Genomic DNA, 22,477 nt, shown 5'->3' with positions numbered 1-22,477 from the left:
TTGTTGTTTGTGATTCGTTGACGACCGCACTGTACTATGTGGCGTATACTGTGTAAACAGGATGAAAAAATCCAGATCCAGGTCTTTGAAATGTAAACACACAGTTGTCAACAAAGTGTAAAGTTAAGGGTGTTGACAGGTATAGATCACAAGACGATCATGTAAGTGATCGATTGATCGATTTATCCATCGACGATGTCCAATGTATACCGAAACACTTACCAAATCCCCTGAGATAAGTGTCTTACGGCAATCGTTCATTTGATTTTCCTTCTTCTAATTTTGACCAGTTCTTTGAACTTTATGTACACTAAAGTTTTACTGGAAACAGTGCAAATCCTTCTATTCAGCAGTACTGTACAAGACCTCGGACTGTGCATCCGAAGTTTGCCGAACAAAGCCGAACGACGATAGTAATCATGGCGGAATGTACCTGTCTACTAGTCACTGATGGTAAGGAGGTGTATACTTTCCTGGCGTCCGTGTGTAAATAATAGGTACATGATAGTCTAGACTTAGTGGAACACTGATAGATTTGATCACTCAAGCAAGTTTCACCGAGTACAACAACGTAAATAAGTCACAAAGGAAAGCGTATTAAACAAAATGCTTCACGATATAAATATAGCTAATGTGGGTTTCAAATATAGGTAAAGTTGTGTATGACGTATATGTATTCTTACAAGCTGTTCAGATGCCATAAACAGGCATTTAGGCCAATTTTGAGTAACTTCAAAGACAGAAAGAATTGTTGTCTAATTAGGTGTAAGCAATTACATTAAAAAATAGATTTATGATAGAATTACGGTATTTTTTTGGATTGATATTTGTTCAATCATAACCAACGTCGTGGGTTAGGTTTTACAATATATGATGAGAACTTACACTTTACAACAAGCTTATGGTCATAGCGTTTAGGTGGATTTCAGTGACTCTACTTTCAAACCCACAGCTGAAATGAGTTATAGTGGACAAGTAGCCCCCAAATATTGAAATAGAATACTTTTACTGACGTAACTATAGAATGTATGAATGTAGTATAATTATATAAGCGGAAAAATAGAACACGCAAGTAGCGTATCTATGGCGAATGGGTGTCAAAAGAACCCTGTCGTGTATGTTACGTTTGATGATGTAGTCTCGGTGTTTAGTCCTGACTTGAGTATGGGTCAAGTGCATATTTTGTTGGCATGACTCTATCGTCAGTTACAGTTGCCACAGACTTCCCAGTTCATCGAGGCATTGCCTTCGACATACATGCAAACTTTTAAGTCATCTGTATTGTTATTCTTTCAAAATGGACGAGTCTTCACCGTATACCAAGTACCCCATGAAATCAACGTTTTTATTGAATAACCATGTGTACGTATGTTTACATATCTGCAGTCTGCTCAAGTAATTCGGGAAAAGACCAAACCCGCTTTACAAATAGCGCCCCCATCGTCAAACATGCATTTTTTTTTACTCATGACCAACCTTGAACAAACGAACAGATAAAATAATATACCGCTAGTGGCGCTAGTGCACTGTAACGATTTTGAGCCTTTTTCACCAGTTCAAGCCGATGAAACCATAGACACAGTAATGATTGACTGTTCTATTCATGTCTATCTGGTATTAAAATTTATCAAACGTGCCGAATGCACGGTTAGTTACTTTACAGAACAAAGGCCGGTCTTGTTTTACCTTAGGGTACCAGGAAAAGTAAATAATATTCACCTAATCTCTGTATTGGAGGGTTATAAAAATGGGCAAATCTGGCCTAGAAGAGGCCTGATGGACACTGGTACGAGGCATTCTGGGAAAGAGCATTGTTTGGGCAAGGATTAAATAGGTGTGAAGCTACTAACTTCGAACACCATGAATACATGTTCAGCTAAGATAAAACCGGCCACCACCTTTGCCCCCTTTAAAAGGTGCACAGTCCACATCTGCACTATTTTTGTTCTATATGAAGAATCACACGTACTTATGTTACTCTGTTTTACTGAAACATATTCAATTATCACTAATAACGGATTTAGATCAATTAGTTGAGCGATGCCGCAATGAAATGATATCTTAGTGCACCCGTAAACTGACATTAAAAAATCAGCTGTGTGCTTGGGACCGTAGAGAAACAAAATTTATACTATAAAACGACGAGGAGCTGTTGTTGTTGTTTTACTACTCGTTTCAAGGAATTATATTGGCATGGATACACTACTAGACGAGTTTTGTGTCTGTATGTGAATAATTAGATTCAAATAATGTATCCACGAGTTGAGAAAAAATTCTCCAGTTCATAATGACGGTACACAGTACGGTAAGTTATGCATTGGTGTGCAAAGTATAACAATTTGTTTTCTCGCGATCATCTCGTTGACTCTTGACCTGGTCCTAAATGATAGAGAATATTCACAAAAGTGAGTTGTAATCGACCCTATACACCTTCCAAGTATTGCTGTTGAAGTTGCCGAATTTGGTATTACCACAGTAACTCAGACGAGGTCTCCGAAATATATATTGAGTGCATACCGAGAAGCAGACTCTACCGACACCGTACCCTCACTAAACGTCTCGTTTGCTGGTAAATGGAATATTTTTACGTGATGTATTTTGGTCGATGGAATCCTGAAATATTTATGATAACTCGGTGATCAAGCCAACCAGTATCCGACAAATTTACACAATCATTGAAACGAAGTGACTCGATCTGTTTATCTGTGCTATTTACACACGGACGTCAAGCCAGTGTACACACCCGAAGCATCCACATTGACGGGGTTATTATTACACGTTTATCCGAAACAGTAAGTCACGAAAGAATACAACTTTGAGTGCACTGGATTCTGTATACTTATTTTCATTTGCTGCTGATGGAGTTTTTCGGTATCGCACCTGTGCAAATGCTAATAGTATACGCGCACAACGACGCCAAAAATCATGATCACTGGTACATTATATAATAAACGTAATTACTAGTGCCGAACACTAGTTGTTGTTCTCCAAGTATATGATATAAATAGTGATGGCAAACAATATCAATTTGAATGAAAAATACATACATATGCACAGTATTTTCAAGGAAATTTAAGCTTAGAAATAATTTTAATTTTAATGGTTGATTTGATTAAATGAACCAATTAATTAGCACTAGAACTGACAATATGGTTGTTCTATACTTTGATATACATGTATTTATCATGTTTACAGACAACAGCATAAATTCGATTTTAGAATTCATATGTGTGGTATGCCAAATCGGAGCCAGAACTGTAGACAAATTATAATAAACTTGATAAAAATTACTAAACTTATTGCGTGTCCAGTTAGTTGGGGGACATAGGAGGAAAGGAAATGGTCACATGGATGGCAAGGACGTATTTGAAATTCATCACTTGTTTAATCGAGGTTATCATGGGACTTTTTTATTAGATCACAGACATGGTTTATTTTGTGACAGTCTAGACTGAGTATGAGCTGATAAATCCCTGTCAGTTTATTATATACAAGGATTGGCATAAGTTTCCACATCGATCGTATTTCAACAATTATACTATAATGCTGTGTGAATTATTGATGATGCACGGCTTAACGTAACATGCTGTGGTTCATTGTAATATTTCATTTGCATACATTGTAATATACCCAGTCAAATGATCACGTGACGTAAAATACAACCTGTGATTGTTGAAAACATTCTTGGTATAATTCTTCTCGTTGCTAAATTAATACTTCTCTGCCCCAATTGTATAGACTATAGCGTCTTGACAGTGGTCTTCTTTAGGTTAAAGGGAAAGTCAAGTTAGGTTCATTAGTATTTATGTCTTCAGTATACGTACGTTTATTGATTTCTGCTATCAACCTTTTAAAATATACGACAGTTTTATTATTGATACTTCAAGCACAGAAACTAAAATCTTTAAAACACAACAGCCACAAATGTTACATTCAAATTCCGCCATTTCGACATATACCCTAACCCCAAATCGTTTGGGGTTAGGGTATATGTCCCCAACATGAAGTATATATATACGGTAGATTATTTTTTTATGGATCCAGTGAGTACATTCATTAATTGCCTTATACCTCTGATTCGGTGTCATTAGGTGAATGGTTTCATGTTATTAAAAGCAAGTACGACAAAAGAAGTGAATGGCTGCCATGGGTTTATTATTTCATTTCGAAAGAATCAATCTGACAAAATACTGCTAACTTCTGATATTTAAAATTCAATCAGCCAAGTTATTTGAACATTATGGAGACTACTTAATTCAGAATGTAACCATATATTTCTTATATACATGTAGGCACATCAGTTAAGCGTAAGTTGTTTCCAAGCTTACATCGCCATCGAGGCTGGAAGTGTGCTAATAATGAGAGCAGAAAAAACGAAGTTGACTTCTTAAAAACGACTGGATCTGTGCGAGGCACTGTTTTTAAGAAGCAAACGCTTGCGCTGTTTAGTAATTTGTTGGTAGTTACAAACAAAAGCAACAAGCTTACAAACAGGATGGCTTTGGGGTTGTATCCACAGTCAATCATTTCAACTGCTTAGTGGTTTCTAGGCTTGCGATGACGCTGGCGCCAGTCGTGTGTACCTGCTATCGCAATCAGAGGCACCAATAAGTCCCAATACGTGGCAGTGTCAGTAATAGGCCCCACTTTAGTGCCCGGTTATCTGCTAATAATGAGGCTTTGATTTCATATATTAGATCACAATATCCCTAGCGTCAATCAATTTAGAGCGTTTTACAAAATAATTTACATATGTCAAAGAGAAATAAACAACTTTGTCATCATTCTGTGATTAGTATCTACCCAGAAGTAAGTGGTCAGTCACTACGAGGCTAATATTTATAATACAGTGACTTTTGATACACCGTCGTCTTGTCGGCTTGGCTTCCCCACACAGTCTGCTCAACTGGTAGAACACACACCGTAGTTCCAGTCATGTGGTCGTTTTCAAACAGCTATATTCCCCTGGAAGACATAAACGATGAAATTCTGGTAAGTACCTTATACGCTGTAGAATTATTATTCATAGGACAGGATGCGCATGCTCTAAAGCGTCCTGGACTCCTAGAACGATACGATGCATGCAATGGTGAACCATTAGAGTAAATCACTGTATGTAATACTGTTACATAAACAGTTCAGACGCTTCGATTGCGTTTATCGATGAAAAATGCATGTAAATGTATCGGCTGGTTCACCATGTGAAATCACCACTGATTTTCAGTCGAAGGCTCATAGGAGCATCATAAAATCGTAAGCGATTTATTTCTTATGGCCAAATCACAGACAAGTAACAACAAAACAGTTCCTCTCTATTTGTAGATATACATTGTAACACAGTCCCTCTATCACAAAGAGGGACTGTGATGTACGGACTGTGATATAGGGACTGTGATATAGGGACTGTGATGTAGGGACTGTGATATAGGGACTGTGATAGAGGGACTGTGATTGTAATTTGTATTGTACATGTAGACGGGGTGGGTGGATGTGGGTGCGGCGACTTTGAGAACAGTTGGTGAGGACGGCTCTGGGTCAATGGAATGTTATAGGGCCTGGCCTTTATTTGAAGACAACGTCAAATTTCATGACTTTGTACAATGAGCAGGTATCACAACTTTGTACTTTGTGATATGTATAAGTATGTAAGGGAGACACCTGTAGGAAAGTACAGTGACTTTCAACGCAAAATGAACAGGTGGTTGTAAGCAGGCTATCTTACAATTGTGAGAGACAACGAGTAAATTCGTCGGAGTTGTCGAAAGGTGTAGCAGCATAGCCAGGCGACTTGTCGTGCTCTTAGCTTTGCAAACCATTATCATGTTTGCAGACGGAGTATTAAAGTCGAGACTCGGTTCTTACATTGTCCTTTGTGCAGAGAGGAAAACGGGAGAATGTCAGAATCGAGTCACAACTTACTCTGTTTACAAGCAGGACACAGTATACAAACCATGGCATGGTAACTAGAGATAGTGAAACATTTCTGAAACTCGCCTGAAATGAATTTCACACTGAAATGTTTCCACCAAGACCGCAGGTAAACATTTTCAATCTTGCCAAGAATACACGACGTCGGACAGCACAGCAACAACTAGATCAAGACTCAATTTGAGAATAACACAATAAAAGTCATTGTAATAAATGTATTTATATGGATAATATATACGTATTTATATGGTAATTAAAATGTACATCGTAATTCATACCATAATGGTATTTTCAGAATCCAGACTCTTAAATATGATTGGTCAGTTGCTTTCGAACACGTCACGGTGTTGATACTCTTATTGGTGATATGACCACGGAGACAGGGCCATGATCACTATCACCATCTTGTCTGGCAACGGTTTACAAAAAATGTACACACTGCAGCGCTGTTAGATTAGTTATTAGATACAGCTGTTATGTTTTTACCTGGTTTTACATTGACCATACATGTAAAATAGAAAAGTTTAGTTTGAATATCCAATGTGAATCGTAACATTAATAAAGTATAGACAATGAGTCGATGAAGTGAAGTGTTCGATATTTCGATGTACGACGTACTTGACGCAATGAAAGGTAGCGGTCGAGTTCATAGTACACTATGTTGATAGCTTTGACGCACGCTATAATCAAGGGCGCCAACTTGAGCTACACACATTGCCAATAAACTCTGCATAAACACTTCAATATATCGACGCTTTAGTCTCTATCCGTCAAAAATAGTTATTGAAATTCAGACGTACCTTTCCCCCCAAAAAAAAGCGTATGTAAAGATGATACTAGTATCCTTTTAAGTTGACATTATATGTTTGGTTTTCGGTAAGCATGGATGAGTGTCAAGTCCGTTCCAAAGCCCGTGGATTTCACAGCCAGTAACTAAAAGTACAGTTTTCCTGAAAAAAAGTGAGAAATTTTCTCGTTGGTATAACTGCGAACCAGGGTGCAGAGCAATATTTATCATGAATTTCAGTCATCAATGTGTTTATCAATAACATACAACAGGGCAACATACGGAGAGGTAAAGCTGAATTTACGGGAAAATAACAGCTCCCAAGAAAAGAAAAGAAATGTATTAAGAATTTTATGTAAACAGGAAAAGTATCCAAGCAGCAAACACCCCCCCCCCCACATCGAGAAATAAACAAGTAAACAAGAACTCATACATTAAAATGTGTGTACACCAGAAACCCATCTGTACAGCAAAGATTTCCCTGTACTAACTCACCATCATACCAGTCAACCAACCAACCAACCAACCAACCAACCAACCAACCAACCAACCAACCAAAAAACAAACAAACAAAACCTACCAACTAAACAAAAAAATGTAGAAAGGCTGAGAACATCAGGAAATAAATTAAAGAAAATATGCAAGAGGTATTATCTGACGATTTTGTTGTAATTAAATTTAGTAAAATATGGTCAAAGTATGTGGTTCATCAATGCATCAATTCATTTATTTGAATGTATTTATTCAGTGTACAAAATTACATGACTGCCATAGTACTCTTTAACCTGCACAAGAAAAATGTTTTATTAAACAAAGATGATATGGGAGACGTAACTCATATTTTGAACATACTTATAGCTATGAAATTGCATGCCCCGGATGTTTTAGTTTCGAGAAGGATTCGGAAATTACACTTTGAACGTCGTCAACAGTTAGCGAACTGCTCAAGGCGGGTATGGGGAAATGTTATTTTAGAGTGAGTGGGATTTTTGTATCGAGTAGAACTCTTGTAGTTTTAAAAACGTGACTTTTACAATAATTTTGACGGCATCGTTATTGAAGTAACAATTATAGCCCCAAAGCCGACTATGAACACAAAGACGCATCTTATTTTCGGAATATATGGTATGGTGCGATGGTTCGTACTATCTAATCCAGAGAAATGAATAAGGTACGCAATTCTATATTTGAAAATCTAGCGATCGCGATTCCGATCTGAATGATCAGTCCTGGGGAGACCGTAAGCAAGGTACGTTGTCAATAAACATGATAATATTATTAAGGCAAAATACAAGGAACTCTTTATTGATATATCAGAAGATTTTCTTCCTTTTGGCGGAATTACTGGTTCTTTATTTCTTTTGGGTATGATATTGTTTAGTTTTTGTCTCCCAAGCGTAAGTTTTGTAATGAATCAGGAACTCTTCAGATAGAATCGAAGTGATTACTCCCCTTACATGCTATAACAAATATGTACGCACTTAAAACTATTATCATACGCCAAGACTTTATCGTGTCAGCTTCGATTATCATGTTCTCATGATCACGACTAAAATGATCCCCACGATTCTTAATGTCGATGTTTGTAGGCATTTCCCACTTTATCAAGTATTCATTTCTCAATTTCCATGTTTAAATCCAGAACAATACCGTCTTTGTGAGAGTAACCTTATCGGGCGAGATGGAGACAGGACACGGAAATTTAGATCAAAATTCCGTAGACGTTTTGTTGGTTTTTTTTTGACTAGATACCAGTGAGGCGACAGCAGGAACGTCTGGCCACAAATGGATCAACTGATTAACCTCTCTGCAGTAGAAACTAATACCTGTAGTTTATGCTTCCCATTAATTAAAGCAGCAATAGGGGCAATTAAAGATAATAACCTTTTTTATAGTAAAGAGAAATCAAAGTGTCGCCAACAACTCAATGCTTAAACTAAAAAGTGTCTTGAATCCATAATCCAACACTCAGTCGATTTTGATCGAAGCGGTATGTACTATAAATGACATATAATCTCGACTTGTCGGCTGATACAGTTTGTAATGAATGTGTATCGTGGACTTTACACATACACCACCAAACGGCCAGTTACTGGAAGGAACCAATGGGTGTGCCATAGAAAATATATCAATGTACGTTATAATATATATGCAGTTAAAAAACAATTTCACCTGAAATAGCCAAAGCGTCGCCAGGCTTGACAAAACGTTACTAGCATTGCTACGTTTGGCCTAACAGAAATCTTTCTAACATTGCTACATTTCACTGTCTGGCTTGACAAAAATCTTACTATTATTGCCACGGTCCATTCTTTGTTCAATCTTACTAAACATTCAATTTGCTACATTTCACGTGTGACCTGACAAATGTTACTAACATCTCTAGCTGCATTTCATTGTATGGATCAGCAAAACGTTATACAAATATACTTCTACCCACATTTCATTGTATGGGTCAGAAAACCAACTTATAAATATGGTTACATTTCATTGTCTGGTTCAACAAAGATATTTAACATTGCTACAATTCATGTATGATGACAAAATATCGTACTAGCGTTGCTTCATGTCAACGTATGGCTCAGCAAAACGTCTAAGTTGCTAACATTTCATTGGCTGGCTCAACAATTCTTTTTACTAACATTGCTACATTTCATGGTCTGGCTCAACAAAAAATCCGACTAACATTGCAGCTACATTTTATTTTAATACCATGTCGTCGCCAAATCGTTCCCAATGTAACAAAAGGTTAAAATAGCTATACCACACGACCGTCGTAAAGACAATGTAACAATATATTTAGCAAGTTTGTTTTGAGCCTGAGATGAAATGTAGCAATGGTAATATAATTTTTGTCAAACCAGTTACAGGTGAAATGGTTTTCAGTGTAAACATAAAAGCTGTAGCCGTATGGGGAAAATAGTTTGTTACCACCAAACTCGAGTGTATTCAACAAACCCCAGTCCCTGTCTCTGAGGTTGTTATAAGCGATTCTGAACTATAGTGTGGAATTAATTCGAGACAACGATGCGAAATCTATCCTATTTGAAACTGAAATCTGACTTTGCCGGTACAGGACTTCATCCATTCAGAACCTAACGTTGGAATAGAAGCCGTTAATTTGTTACATTTTCTGTGAACTATGTCTTAATTTCATGTTCCTTCATAATGCAAATTGCACAATGACGTCACATGTGTTAGATCCAATCAGAAGTGAATTAACAACAAATGAGTGATAATGACTGTGTAGAATATTTGTTAGTGCACCCATGGCATTGTTACACGGTGATTTCTTGCATTTACAAGTGACATAGCACATCAGAGGACTCAATACAATTATGTCTATCAATCAAAATATTGTTGTTGTTTTTTTTTCATCAGTAGAGCAAATAAACTTGACCGTAGCTGTAGCAATCGAATTGGTTTCTAGCCGATATGTCCTGATCATGAGGCGTGACAGTCAAACTGCCAGTTCAGTATTTGTCTGTCAGTTCTTGAGGATAACAAAATTGAACCTGACTTTCAAATCCTAATGAATAACTCTTTCGACATGCACTTCAGGGTCACTGTCATTCCTGCCATCATGTGTTAACTACCCCTTTGATGATTGACAGGTTCGCTATGATGACCAGTTGAAGAACCAGATGATGTTGTTTCAGATGAACTTGCTTCTATTGTAAGTAAAAACACAAGTACAGACAAACCAGAATATTTACTCAATATTGCTTCCAAGGAACATGCTATTTTGTTCCAAATATATTTTTTGCGAAAAATAAACGTGAAAGCATTTGTCCACTTTCCCATTCCGCAGTTTTCTCAGCGTCTAGAAAATGGCTATTGTTCTCTCATAAATTCGGGAGTTACAGTACTTTGTATGATATGTTTTTCATGGTGATCTCCTTAAAGGCTTTGGAGGGAAATTCTGCTTTTGTTTGCGTCTCAAATCCATTATTTTGCTGAGACTTTCAGAATAAAGTTGTGTGCTAAATGACAAACTGACAACGTTTAGATCCATGGCATTGGCTATTATCACCAAACTACTAAAGACAATTAATTAAAAACAAACACAAACAAACAAACAAACAAACAAACAAACAAACAAACAAACAACAAACAAACAAACACAAAGACAAACACACACCACACGTATCCTCTGATTATTTGCTCGTAATCTATGGAATAGTTCTCAGCCTTTGACATATGATGAAGTGTTAGCAAATCTTCACGTAAGACAAACTAATTTAGTTACATTGTGTAATTAATTAGTTTTTAAATCACATCATGCGATAGTCACTTCAAAGTCGTAAGCTCAAGTGTCACTAGTTTCTAGTATTTGTCATTTTAAAGAAATTATGTGCCTTACTTATTTGAAACTTAAGATGAAGCATTTAATTTACAGTATCCGTTATCAATATAACTTATAATCGTCTAAAATTTCTTGTGATTTACGGTCACGATTTCAAGAATTATGTCTGTCATTTTTATCACGTAAAAAAGGTCTTCGTTGGGTTTCAAAGTTGATAATAAATCACACATTCTGGAAGCAGATATGATTTTGTCATTATTTCTTTCATGCCATGGGTATTTAAAGTCATGATGGAATATATATCGTACAACTTTCAACTCAATATTTTAATACGAATGAGAATGAATTATTTTGATTAAAATGAGTACACTATTTGAGATGTTGAAGCACTGCTTTCAAATCAACGAGCAACAAAGGACTTTTCATTGTATACACATCATTTGTGCGTGTGTGCATGTGTCGTGTGGTGTGTGTTGTCTATGTCTGTCTGCTTGCGTGCGTGCGTGCGTGCGTGTGTGCGTGTGTGCGTGCGTGTATGTATGTATGTATGTATGTATGTATGTATGTATGTATGTATGTGTCTGTTGTATGCGGGTGAGGCGGGGGTGGAGGGGCTGGTTTTGAAAACCTTTGAGTTGTTCTGATTCTTTGCATAGTTGATTGATGTGCATTACGTTAACAATTATGAATGTAACACTTTTGAAATCAATATGAGCGATATTAAAAAATCAATATGAGCAATATTAAAAAATCAATTACTCAAACTTACACACAGAAACACACAGCCAGACAAACACACACACACGACATCAACTATAGACACATTCTCTTTTATTGACAATTTAACATTACTAACGATTTTGTTTGAATGCACTCACCTAGTCATAACTCGCAACCTTCCGTGTTCAACACATGAGTAAACGTTGTATGACGAGGTATACTCACTAGTAATAGTCTTTTTAGTGGATTTTAAATAGCGCTACGCTTTACGTGAGGCAGGCTTAATTGGGATAGAAAAGAAATAAATCGGTCCATTATTCCTCTAAATTTATCGCTAGGTCTCGTTGGAGCCTTCTAGTAGGCCTCGTTTGGCTATTAGTGTATTAAGCCCGGATAATAACCGACAGTTTGTACAAGGGCACCCTGTGCGATAGGCCTTATCAATAGGGCGTTCAGACTTCTTATTTATGCATTCCGCAAGTACAAGAGGTACGCTCGTCGAAGTGGAGTGCCACTCAAATTCGGCAATGTAGCCCATTTGTCTATCGCAGCACAATTGACGATGTTACTTGCCGAGTTCCGAGTATAGCTAAATGGTTTTCGGACGTGGTAGACACGTACATTTTAGAAAATTTCACCGGTCTTAATGACTGCACCTGGTCCACTCGTCTCCGAAGTAGTATCTTAGATACTCTTAAAATATATATAAATGCCGAACACGCACGCATACGTTTTTGGTCACGCGGTGATAACTATCTCCAAATTAGTCCTAAAATCATACAGTGTTTACATAACGGTTAGATTCGTCGTAGGAAATAGTAGTGTTATTCAGAAGACGAGAGACAAAAGGCAGCCGAAAAGTTGCCGCCACGGAGGCTTCCTTATATAAAATTAACAGACTCTCTTAACTTATTTGGGCCTAAAAGTGATAGGATATGAAGAGTAAAATGGAGAAAAACTCAAGAAAAGAAAACAGAGAGACGGAGACGGCGGCTGAGTATTTACGTTTGTTGCTTTAATTGATGAAAGCAAGCCGCAAGACGGCGGTTTCCGACCAATGATTGCTATGATCAGAAGTATGTCTAATAGTACGGAACATGTCTCAAATTGAACCAGAAATGGTCCAATTTAGCGTGCCGTGTTGTTGTTATTAGGGGTAAAGTAGGTGCGGGGGATAGCCAGTGTCATTATTCGACTTGGTATATACGTAACAACAACAAACATCAAAATAATATATTTTTTAATAGTCAGCGAAAGTGATGTCGGAATAAGAAGTGATGGTTACTGACAAGCATCCCTTTTACACGACAAACGAGTTAAATAGACATCAAACCATAGACGACCACTGAAACATGACCGTATTGAATCGAAGTAAAACATGGCGCCATAACAGATTAGAACTCAATAACCAGATCTTTGGAGCGACCTCTAAGTTCTAGTACCACAGCGACAAGATCCAATTTGCCCTACAACAAAACAGGCCATCCTATTGGCTGGTGAAGTTTACGGAAAACCCAATTGGGAGGCTCGAAGCTATCGGTCACAGGAAGTCGCTGAAGGACTTGTTTATCAGATGGTTTTTTTATATGTATCTCATCTATACTTTGCACCTTTTGAGCATAAAATTGACATCTTCAGTCACGACTCACTGAGATTTCTCTTCTACGGTCTCCCAGCTGCTGGTGTACACGTTTTAAAAGTAAAACGCTAAAAAGGAAAAAAGGTACGTATCTAATAATAATGCAACCCGATTTTGATAAACATGTACTGATAAATTATCAGAAATATTTTATTGCATTAAAAAAAAAATAGCTTGTAGATTATCAGATTTGTGACCAAGAATATGGCGAGGCTATTTTCCCGCCATTTGAAGCACATGGCATCGTCAAATATCTAAAAGTGTCATGCAAGCGATTTCAAGTTAATCTTTGTGTTTTTCCTTGCAGTAAACGTAGTGAATATTTTCCTGTAATTCAATATACTTTTTTTAATTGTTTTTTTCTTCATTCAAATTGTTTTATTTTTCAGGCTTGGTAGAACAATAATTTTGAAATCTTAAAAAAAAAGGGAACACTGAAGTAGATTGGAATTTTGATAGTCATTGAATATTTATGTAGACTTAGCATTCAAAATATTAATATCATTTATGTACATTACCTTATTTATAGTAGTACTTGAGAGATGGTTTCATCTGCAACATCTCTCAACAAGACAAGGAGACAAAGAGACAAAGATGTTGTAATTCGTATTTAATGACCTGTGTTACTATCCTGGGTATATTAGCAGACAATCCGAAAAAACATGCAAAAAGATTCAATTTCTCATACTAAATAAACATCCATGCAGACGGTGAGATTTAAATAACAACTACCGAACAAATATCTTTTATCCTAAACAATTTGGGAATAATCATGTAAGGGTCTGTGATTGCTTGACTGCCGATATTCTGCGCCCAATTGTTTACTTTTTGGGAGGTTTTGGCGCCACTCTGGCCATAACCCAGTATATCGTTCACTCGTTTTTACAACGACCATTTATTTTTTATGTAAAGGAATAAAACAAACTTTTTTGTTGTCAAAGAGCACTTGTTCACTTCATTCGTGTTTTATATTACTGCGGTATATTATTGAGATGAGATCAGTTTTGTTGTAAGTATTGGGAACACCTAGCCACGTGTCTTACAAGTTAGCATTATGGATCGTCTTGAAGCCTACCATGGCACATGTCTAGATTGTAACAGTCAATCATTAATCTTTTGCGCGGGAGTTCTCTTCTATAATACTAGTTGTTACGTATATATGAGGAAATCGCATACAAAGCTAAATTTCCCAGTCACTTGGTTTTCTCTTCTACTAGTACTAAGAATGTCTGAAATGGACATGACAAAGTAAAGTTTGTTAATTGTGTGATATATATACATTACCATGATAGTGACATGTAGGGCAAAATATTGAGAATGTATATAACAATATAGTCTTGTTCTTTTTTTTCATAAAGTAAAGTCAATCTGAAAACAAACTTTCATTTATAGTGTATTGAAAAGAACATATTTCTATAAAAATAACCTATTGTAAGACCAAATTGAAGCCAAGAACACCACGTTTCAATCACGTTGTTCAATATGGCTTCCAGAAATTTGACGTGTAATCCGATTTGTACATCTTCACGTTGCCCACTTTGCAAATTGTGAAATTATAAATTCATATACGAAGACAATTAGGTAGCACTTACAGCGTTGCTAATTTCGATAGAAATGGTATATTTTATCAGCACAGTCCAACAACAAATAGAAAATTAAGAGAGCAATCAAGACCATAAAATTATTTCGGAATCAACGAAATTAAGAAGTTGGCGAATTTAGAAACAAAAATGAAGCAATCAATTTCAGCTACTAGTTTCCTTGCCTCAAACGGCTGCAGCTCGACTAAAAAAAGCGAAAAGAGCAAAACTAGCTGATAATAATTTTGTTTCGACTTAAAACGCCTCGGGTCTGTTTGTTTGCTTATCGCCACGTGTTATAGCTTCGGGCGCCATATTGAATTTGGTTTAAACTTTTTGAGAGTTTGAACGAATAAAAACGAAAATTTTGTCAAATTTGTGAAAACATGTTATTTTTGTACGAATTTAAACTAGAAATGAAAGTGTTTACGTATACACAGAATAAATTGGTCTAACCAAAATGTTGATGATCGCAGACGGACTACGACGTGAGTTGATGAATTCCCCGTATGATTTTCGAAAGAAAAATCATGTCTCCCATAACTGTGTCTAATGCTCGCTAATTTATGCAACGACACCAGTCCAGATATAAAACGAACGTGCGTTACAAACTCCAAACTAGTTAAAGAAGCGAGAAAGTACGTACTTTTCGATACGGCAAAGAAAGAACACGTGGACAGGTCGGCGGACCGTCGCCACCCAATCGTTCTTATTCAGTCTCAGATACATACTAATTGGAACGTATTTACAGAAAACTAATAGCAGCGACAGCACAGAATAGAAACCACAAACACAAGCACCCTCACAAACTTCTGCCTGTCTAGCAATTAATATTTTACGCTTGGTGAATTTGTCCAATTGACAAAATCGTTTTTATGCATTGTCATGACCCAAATCACCAATTTAAGACACATCTTCTGGTACAAACAAAATGGTTGACTTCGTAACAAGGTGTCAAGAGTCTTAAGTTAGAGTATCCCTTTTTCCCCAGTCACTGATAGATACTAGGACAGTCTCTATTGTAATTACTCTAGTTTTTTCTTTGTAGCCAGTTCCATGGTTTCGACTCTGCTCTAGAGGTAACCTGTACCCCGATAATTGCTGTCTTTGAAAAGACTAGCGATTCGAGACGGCACTACTCTTTCTATACCTGTATACTTAGCACTAATTGGGACAAATTATATGGATTTTGAGAGACAACAAACATCTTTGCGTGCAGCGGAACATTCCAATTTTTAAACGTGAAATTACTTCACATCATTCTCAAGTATTGAGCAAAGCGTTCGGCACTCCGTAGTTGTCTGTATTCGTTGTACCATTCGTGTTTTTTTTTTCTTTTTGAAGTCGCCATTTTGAAAATGTTTGTACTTTACCGTATACAAATTATATACAACATTTATGAAGGCATAATAATAACGAATTACAAATGTTTAACTACCCTATATTAGGGTGTTCATCCAGTATTCATACATAAACAACTTTACGATGATACGTCGATTCAACCTCGATTTTAGGAGCGTATAGATTTGGACGTGTGAATGTAGCGTGAAAATAAGAATCGAACGTTACGTAGGGGAATCTTCACACTTCAGTTCTTCGTTCTCTACGCATCTAGAAGTTGTTGGCGTTAATTTTCTTCATAAAATTTGAACAAGAATGAACAATGTCTAATTATTTAAAGGGGATAAAGTTGTAATCCGCGCTTACGCCGGACACATATACAAGTGTGAAAGTTATCATGATATTAACAATATGGCGCCAGAGGAGTTTTACTCCACACTCTACTGTTGTTTAGAAAGGTGACTTAAGAATAAACGTATACATCATTTTGAAGACAAGTGTATAAAACTGTCAATTTATAAGCATGAAATGATTTGCTCTGATTTCAAATTATTTGGCATCCTATTCGTTAACAATACAATATCATAGAGTTTAGAAATGAGCAACAACTCTTGAAATGTACTCACATTCAACTTAGGGTCATCCGGTATGTTTCATTAACAACGACTCGACATCTCAGTTATGGATATTGACGGGGGACATATTTCAATTTTCAGCCCTTCACCCTAGAGTTAATTGTAGCGCCAAGTACAAGAACCCTCTTTCGAATATCGCGTGCGTCTCATGAAACTTCTGAATGGATGGTGTTGTATCTAATTTCAATTGACTTTTACGGCACTGGTTTGAACAATGACGAAATCACCAACCTAAAGCGTTGTTAACGTCAGGAAAAACACGTACGAGACTCTAATGATGGCCACTTGATATAAATTGTCATACCAATTATAGGATTTCGACACCTGCACACGCTTTAGGAGAAACACTTCCTTTTGAATAAATGCGTGATCACTATTCTATCAAATCAAAATTGGCAACGCTTTCTGCGTGATTAGAAAATTTCTCACAACATTTCGTAACCCTTAACTTTAAGATTTCTAAACTCTGTCATTCTGGTTTATTCTGTGTCACTGTAATAGCTCGGTGTAATTATTTGAGGTTAAAAAAATGGTCCCTTTTGACGTCGACAAAATTACAATAACAGAGGAACGATCATGAGAACGGTTTACGTGACTGTTTACTGTATTTTTGTCATGAACCATGCAACCTGCAATATATATCATACGGCATTTGCCGCAAGCATATAAATATCACGCTGACAGCATCGTCAAGAAATACAACATCGGTTACGTGTACGTTCACTTTTCTACTTCAAACTCAGAAAATTTTGTTTCAGGCAAGAATACGAAATGTGTGATTTTAACATTTTAATTGGTGATTCATCTATCAAATGCAAACATCATAAACGCATAAAAAGTCGTTCCGAAGTACGTGGAATTTGAATGTGGCCAACCCTACAATGAATAATAGTTTGTCATAGATTTTATATACTAATACATACCAATATATATATATATATATATATATATATATATATATATATATATATATATATATATATATATATATATATATATATATATATATATATACATATATATATATATACATACATACATACACACACACACGCACACACACACACACACACACACACACACACACACACACACACACACACACACACACACTCATGTAAGTGTTTCACTGTGCTCGGTGTCTGATGATCTCTGAGAAACATGAAACTCCGAGTAATGACTTACAACATCCTTTATTCTTTGGATTCAGTCTATAAGTCTATAAGTCTATAATTCTCTCTCTCTCTCTCGCTATATATATATATATATATGGTGGTATGCACTTGAACTGCTTTTGCCAGTAGCAACTTCTAAAGCATTACAACTCTTGAATAAAGCATGGCGACATGGCGAACACTAGCCTAGGATCCGGTCGTGTGGGGATTTCTGGTTTTTGCCTTTCCCCTGGTGACTTTAAGCCAAATATCCTCACACGGGAGGATTGTATGGAATAGGTTACCAGCTATTGCATTGACTGTTGTTAAATTTGATGCCTGTGAATGTTCTCAGTTGCCAGGAGCAGACGTGTACTTAATTTTCAATTATAACACTATTACTATAACCGTTAACAACTGCCAATAATACTGGTGTCTTGCTTGTAAATCAGTCTTGAGAGAGAGAGAGAGAGAGAGAGAGAGAGAGAGAGAGAGAGAGAGAGAGAGAGAGAGAGAGAGAGAGAGAGAGAGAGAGAGAGAGAGAGAGAGAGAGAGAGAGAGAGAGAGAGAGAGAGAGAGAGAGAGAGAGAGAGAGAGAGAGAAAAGGGGGAGGACTAGAGACACTGCGGGAGAGACTTTGACTTAGCAAATCATTACAAAATCTTACAAGTTTCAGACTAAGCATTGCCTCAGCTGAAATCGAGTTCACAGCCTCTTTTAGTTTGAACACTATGACGTTCCAATTTCAATTGAGAAAACAATATTTTCGTGTTTTTTATTAATTGATTATCATTATACAATCCTATTATGACCCAGAGAACCACATTTCACTATTCATTGTCGTCTAGATCACCCCAGCCTCTAGGTATATCCATCAGATAGTAACATGACGGTTGGTTTTAACTCGACGTAATAGAGCATCTAATGTTTTAAGTGGACGTTTAGTAACGTTTCACGGTCTCCTGCACGTATGTAAGTATCAAAGCATTTCGTCAAGCGACACGACTCCATTCATCAAATATTGTTTTAATGCTCTTTTTAGGAGTCAGCGAGACAAAAGATGGAACGCAACTCAACGTTGTGATTTGTACCGTCAGTATCATTCTATCTGTCTAAGTTTGTACCGTGTATGTTGCCAATCTAGTGTACATTTCATGCAACGACTGTTGATTTCATGCTTCTTTAGCGCACATTTCATGCCTCTGTAAGTTTCAGTCGATAAAGTCTTTGAAAAGAGCGCTCGTGCCGTTTTTAACCTGTTCGGAAATCAGTTAACAAATTAAGATGGCGAACTCGTTCATTTTCTCTATGACCTCTTTCCATCCGGTAAACCGAACTTCAATGGCTTCCGACGTCCGACCGACAGAAAATTCTTCTTTCCAAAGCAGATTTCTTACACATGCATGCTCAGGGAATAATATAGAAAGGCATTTAGCTATTGAAACTAAGTTCATTTCGAATGGCTAATTTCCCTTTATCTATTTACAATTTTTGCCTGAACGGTCAAAACACCGAAGGAGAACAACATTTATCTATGTACAGCGTTACAAACAAAATTCATTTTGATGTCACATTGACTTTTGCAGCAATCTCATTTCTGCCGTACCATACCCCGAACTGCGTAATTTCGCTAGATTTTGAATGATGTATAAATTCGATATAAAAGGAACAAATACAAGTGCTTTATCCTAAAACCACTGGCAGATAATTCATACAGTATTGATTAATTCGTGTCTTCAACTTCGCAGCAATAGTCAAATTCGATTGCTTTTAGACTTTCCACGTTTTACCATTATTTCAACCTGCGACTCTAGCATCAGATCATCTCATCTGAACCCATGCAGTATAATATTAAATTCCCATGTTAGAATGATGATCTATTTCAATTTCAAAATGGCAATGGTTGTATCCAGCCCAATTTCTCATTTTTATTTCTGCAAACCAGCACATCAAATTGGCAATAATATGCAGTGGACAAGATTTGATTGCACTGAAGTTACAAAAGACGAAAACTGCAGAGGATGAAATCGCTGATGTAACAGCAAACCTCCAAAACACTTGATTGTCCATTTCCCCAAAGTTTTGAAAAAAATAATATATATTTTGATCAGTTTGTTAGAATTCTACAGTTCTTGACTTTATAGTTAGAAAAAACAGAGACAGTTTCATTCATATTTATAGAACCAGTCATAGCCATGAAGGAAATCAACAAGTCGCTATTCATGAAAAATTTGAATTGAAAACTTGTCATGAAACGAACAACTAAGTGACTTGGGATTTGGTATGAATACTTCGTAACTGCCGTTTAGAGTTATTGATTTGGTGACAATGACAAATGGACGAGTGACTCACAAGACAAGAACGACGGCTGATTATAGTATTTAGTTTATAAGTCACAGTCAAGTTTAGGCGTTATTCCTTTCCGATTTTCTTAAACACCTTAAAAGGAAAACCTAGATTTTTCACTTAACTACTACATACACCGTCAATTTTGGTTTAATTTACACCACTGCTAAATATTTAATCGAGAACATGAAACACATGACATTCGCTAAATTTGATTCTGCAGAATCGCCAATTACATGTCTCTAAAAAAAGACTTCACTCGTAAATTCGTTGGTCGACTACTAATGACTGAGTCAGGACTTTGCAAAAACTGTAACTCAAAAAGTACTTTCAAAGTATGTTCGATGATATCGATATTTATTTCGATAACTTTCGAAATATTTTCGATAGTAATAAAAGATGACGTCGTGTACTCCGTGTAACAAGTCATAACTAGAAGACGAGTTGTAAGTATGTTGAAATTTGTTCACAGTCATAGCATGAACGAATTGGGGCTCTGAGTCTACTAATGACTCTGTAGCACCCAGAACTTTGCTTTTGAAATTGCCCATAACGAATACAGAATTTTTCGAATTGTTGCACATATATATTGTTTTTACCGTACCGTAAATTTACATTTGACTAGTAAATTTCTACGAAAAACGAAGCTGGTCACAAATTGCCATTTTACTAACATGACTAAGAGAGTTTTTACAAGGTGATACTTGTGTATGATGAAATTTTAAAAACACTTTTCAAATTGACCTTTGTTCCATGCATAGAACCTGGCCAATAGAACTAAACACAGGTCCCAGTGATGGCATAACCTACTCGAATTATCACCCGTATGGAACCATACTGGATGTGAATTTTGTTCGCTACTTGCAGTGGATAAACTTTTTAAGTAGTAGTTTTTGGCGTCTAAAAACTGACTTTGTTTACACGGGGCTTGTCTGATGACTCAGGTTTAGTAACCTATCCGCTTGCGAAAAGGTTTGCGACAACTTGAAGGCAAAAAGTGAATTCTGATGCACAAAGTTAGTTGCAATGTAATGTAAGGCGTCCAAGTTACTTTACTAGCGAGATCTATTGGTACGGTGAATTATGCGTCATCTGCCAATCAAATTGGCGGCAAGTTATGTTGGCCTTCTTCCCAAAAGTAACAATTAACGGCTCATGTCTTCTTTAGAGTGAAACTAGTTAAGCTAAAGTCTACACTGATTTATAATACCAACCTGATGACGCTCCCCTCTCTGTTCTCCATTTTTCCCAAGTCCGTGTTTAGATTGGCGGATTTTAAACCTCATGACAACTCACTTGTTGACCTTTTTCGTCACAATCGACATCGCGTCCACGGATTAGCAGTGTAAAGAAAGGACTTATTGAAGGAAGGGTTTGAAGGATATGCCTATTTTAGGCATTGTAGTATATATCTCATCACTTCAGCGAAAGGGTGTGGAAAGGAACGCAATGGCCGTTGATCAATAACTCCATCTCTGGTTATTTTTGCACATCTACTTGACGGCGACTTTGAAACCGCTAAGCCCAAATAACTTCCTACAGGAGGTGGGCAGATTGCAGTAAATCCCATCAGCTTTGATAGCAACGACGTCGAAGAGTCGCCTAGAGTGACATTCTGATCAAAGCTACGGCAAAACGCGAGCTTTCTGTAAACCACCTTATTAGTATTCAGCAGCTCCATTTTGTTTCTGACGAACAACTTTGGCCAAAACTATTCACAACCAGTTGCCTTCATGCTAATAATTCGTTGTCTGCAAAAATAGTTCCTTTTGACCGGGTTCTTTCAAGTGAAGTGACCCAACACCAAGTTTTCCCGTCCACTACCAATCTATACTAATCCCATCTCTGTTTTAACAGTAGAAGTCTTTAGACTCGATGGGTGCGCCTGTATGCACGTTGTGTCTCTATAATGCTTCCTATCAGACTCCTGGCTCCATTCTTTCTTAGTTACCTACCACGGACGTGGCAACTATGTTTAAATTCATCGCCTGATACAGACATTTGTACACACTTCAAATTTACATCGACGTCTTCGCGATAT

General features: G+C 36.8%; 1 long non-coding RNA gene across 2 annotated transcripts in view; it reads right to left on the bottom strand.

Annotated features, from left to right (window-relative positions):
* Positions 1–4,217: 4,217 nt before the first annotated feature.
* The window catches only part of LOC144446642 (uncharacterized), a 29,700-nt gene continuing 11,440 nt past the window's right edge, over positions 4,218–22,477 (bottom strand). Inside the window, exons 1-3 of one of the 2 annotated variants that reach the window (XR_013481969.1) lie at positions 21,651–21,772; positions 6,729–6,878; positions 4,218–4,965 (exon numbers count right to left, since the gene is read on the bottom strand). This is a non-coding gene — a long non-coding RNA (uncharacterized LOC144446642). Of the gene's footprint in view, positions 4,966–6,728; positions 6,879–21,650; positions 21,773–22,477 lie in introns of those variants that run through there. The other variant, XR_013481968.1, reaches the window with a different exon arrangement.

The sequence above is a fragment of the Glandiceps talaboti genome, chromosome 15 (genome assembly GCF_964340395.1).
Source record: "Glandiceps talaboti chromosome 15, keGlaTala1.1, whole genome shotgun sequence".
Classification (NCBI taxonomy): domain Eukaryota; kingdom Metazoa; phylum Hemichordata; class Enteropneusta; family Spengelidae; genus Glandiceps; species Glandiceps talaboti.
The sequence above is the reverse complement of the archived record's forward strand: the minus strand, read 5'-3'. Positions and strand labels throughout refer to the sequence as shown.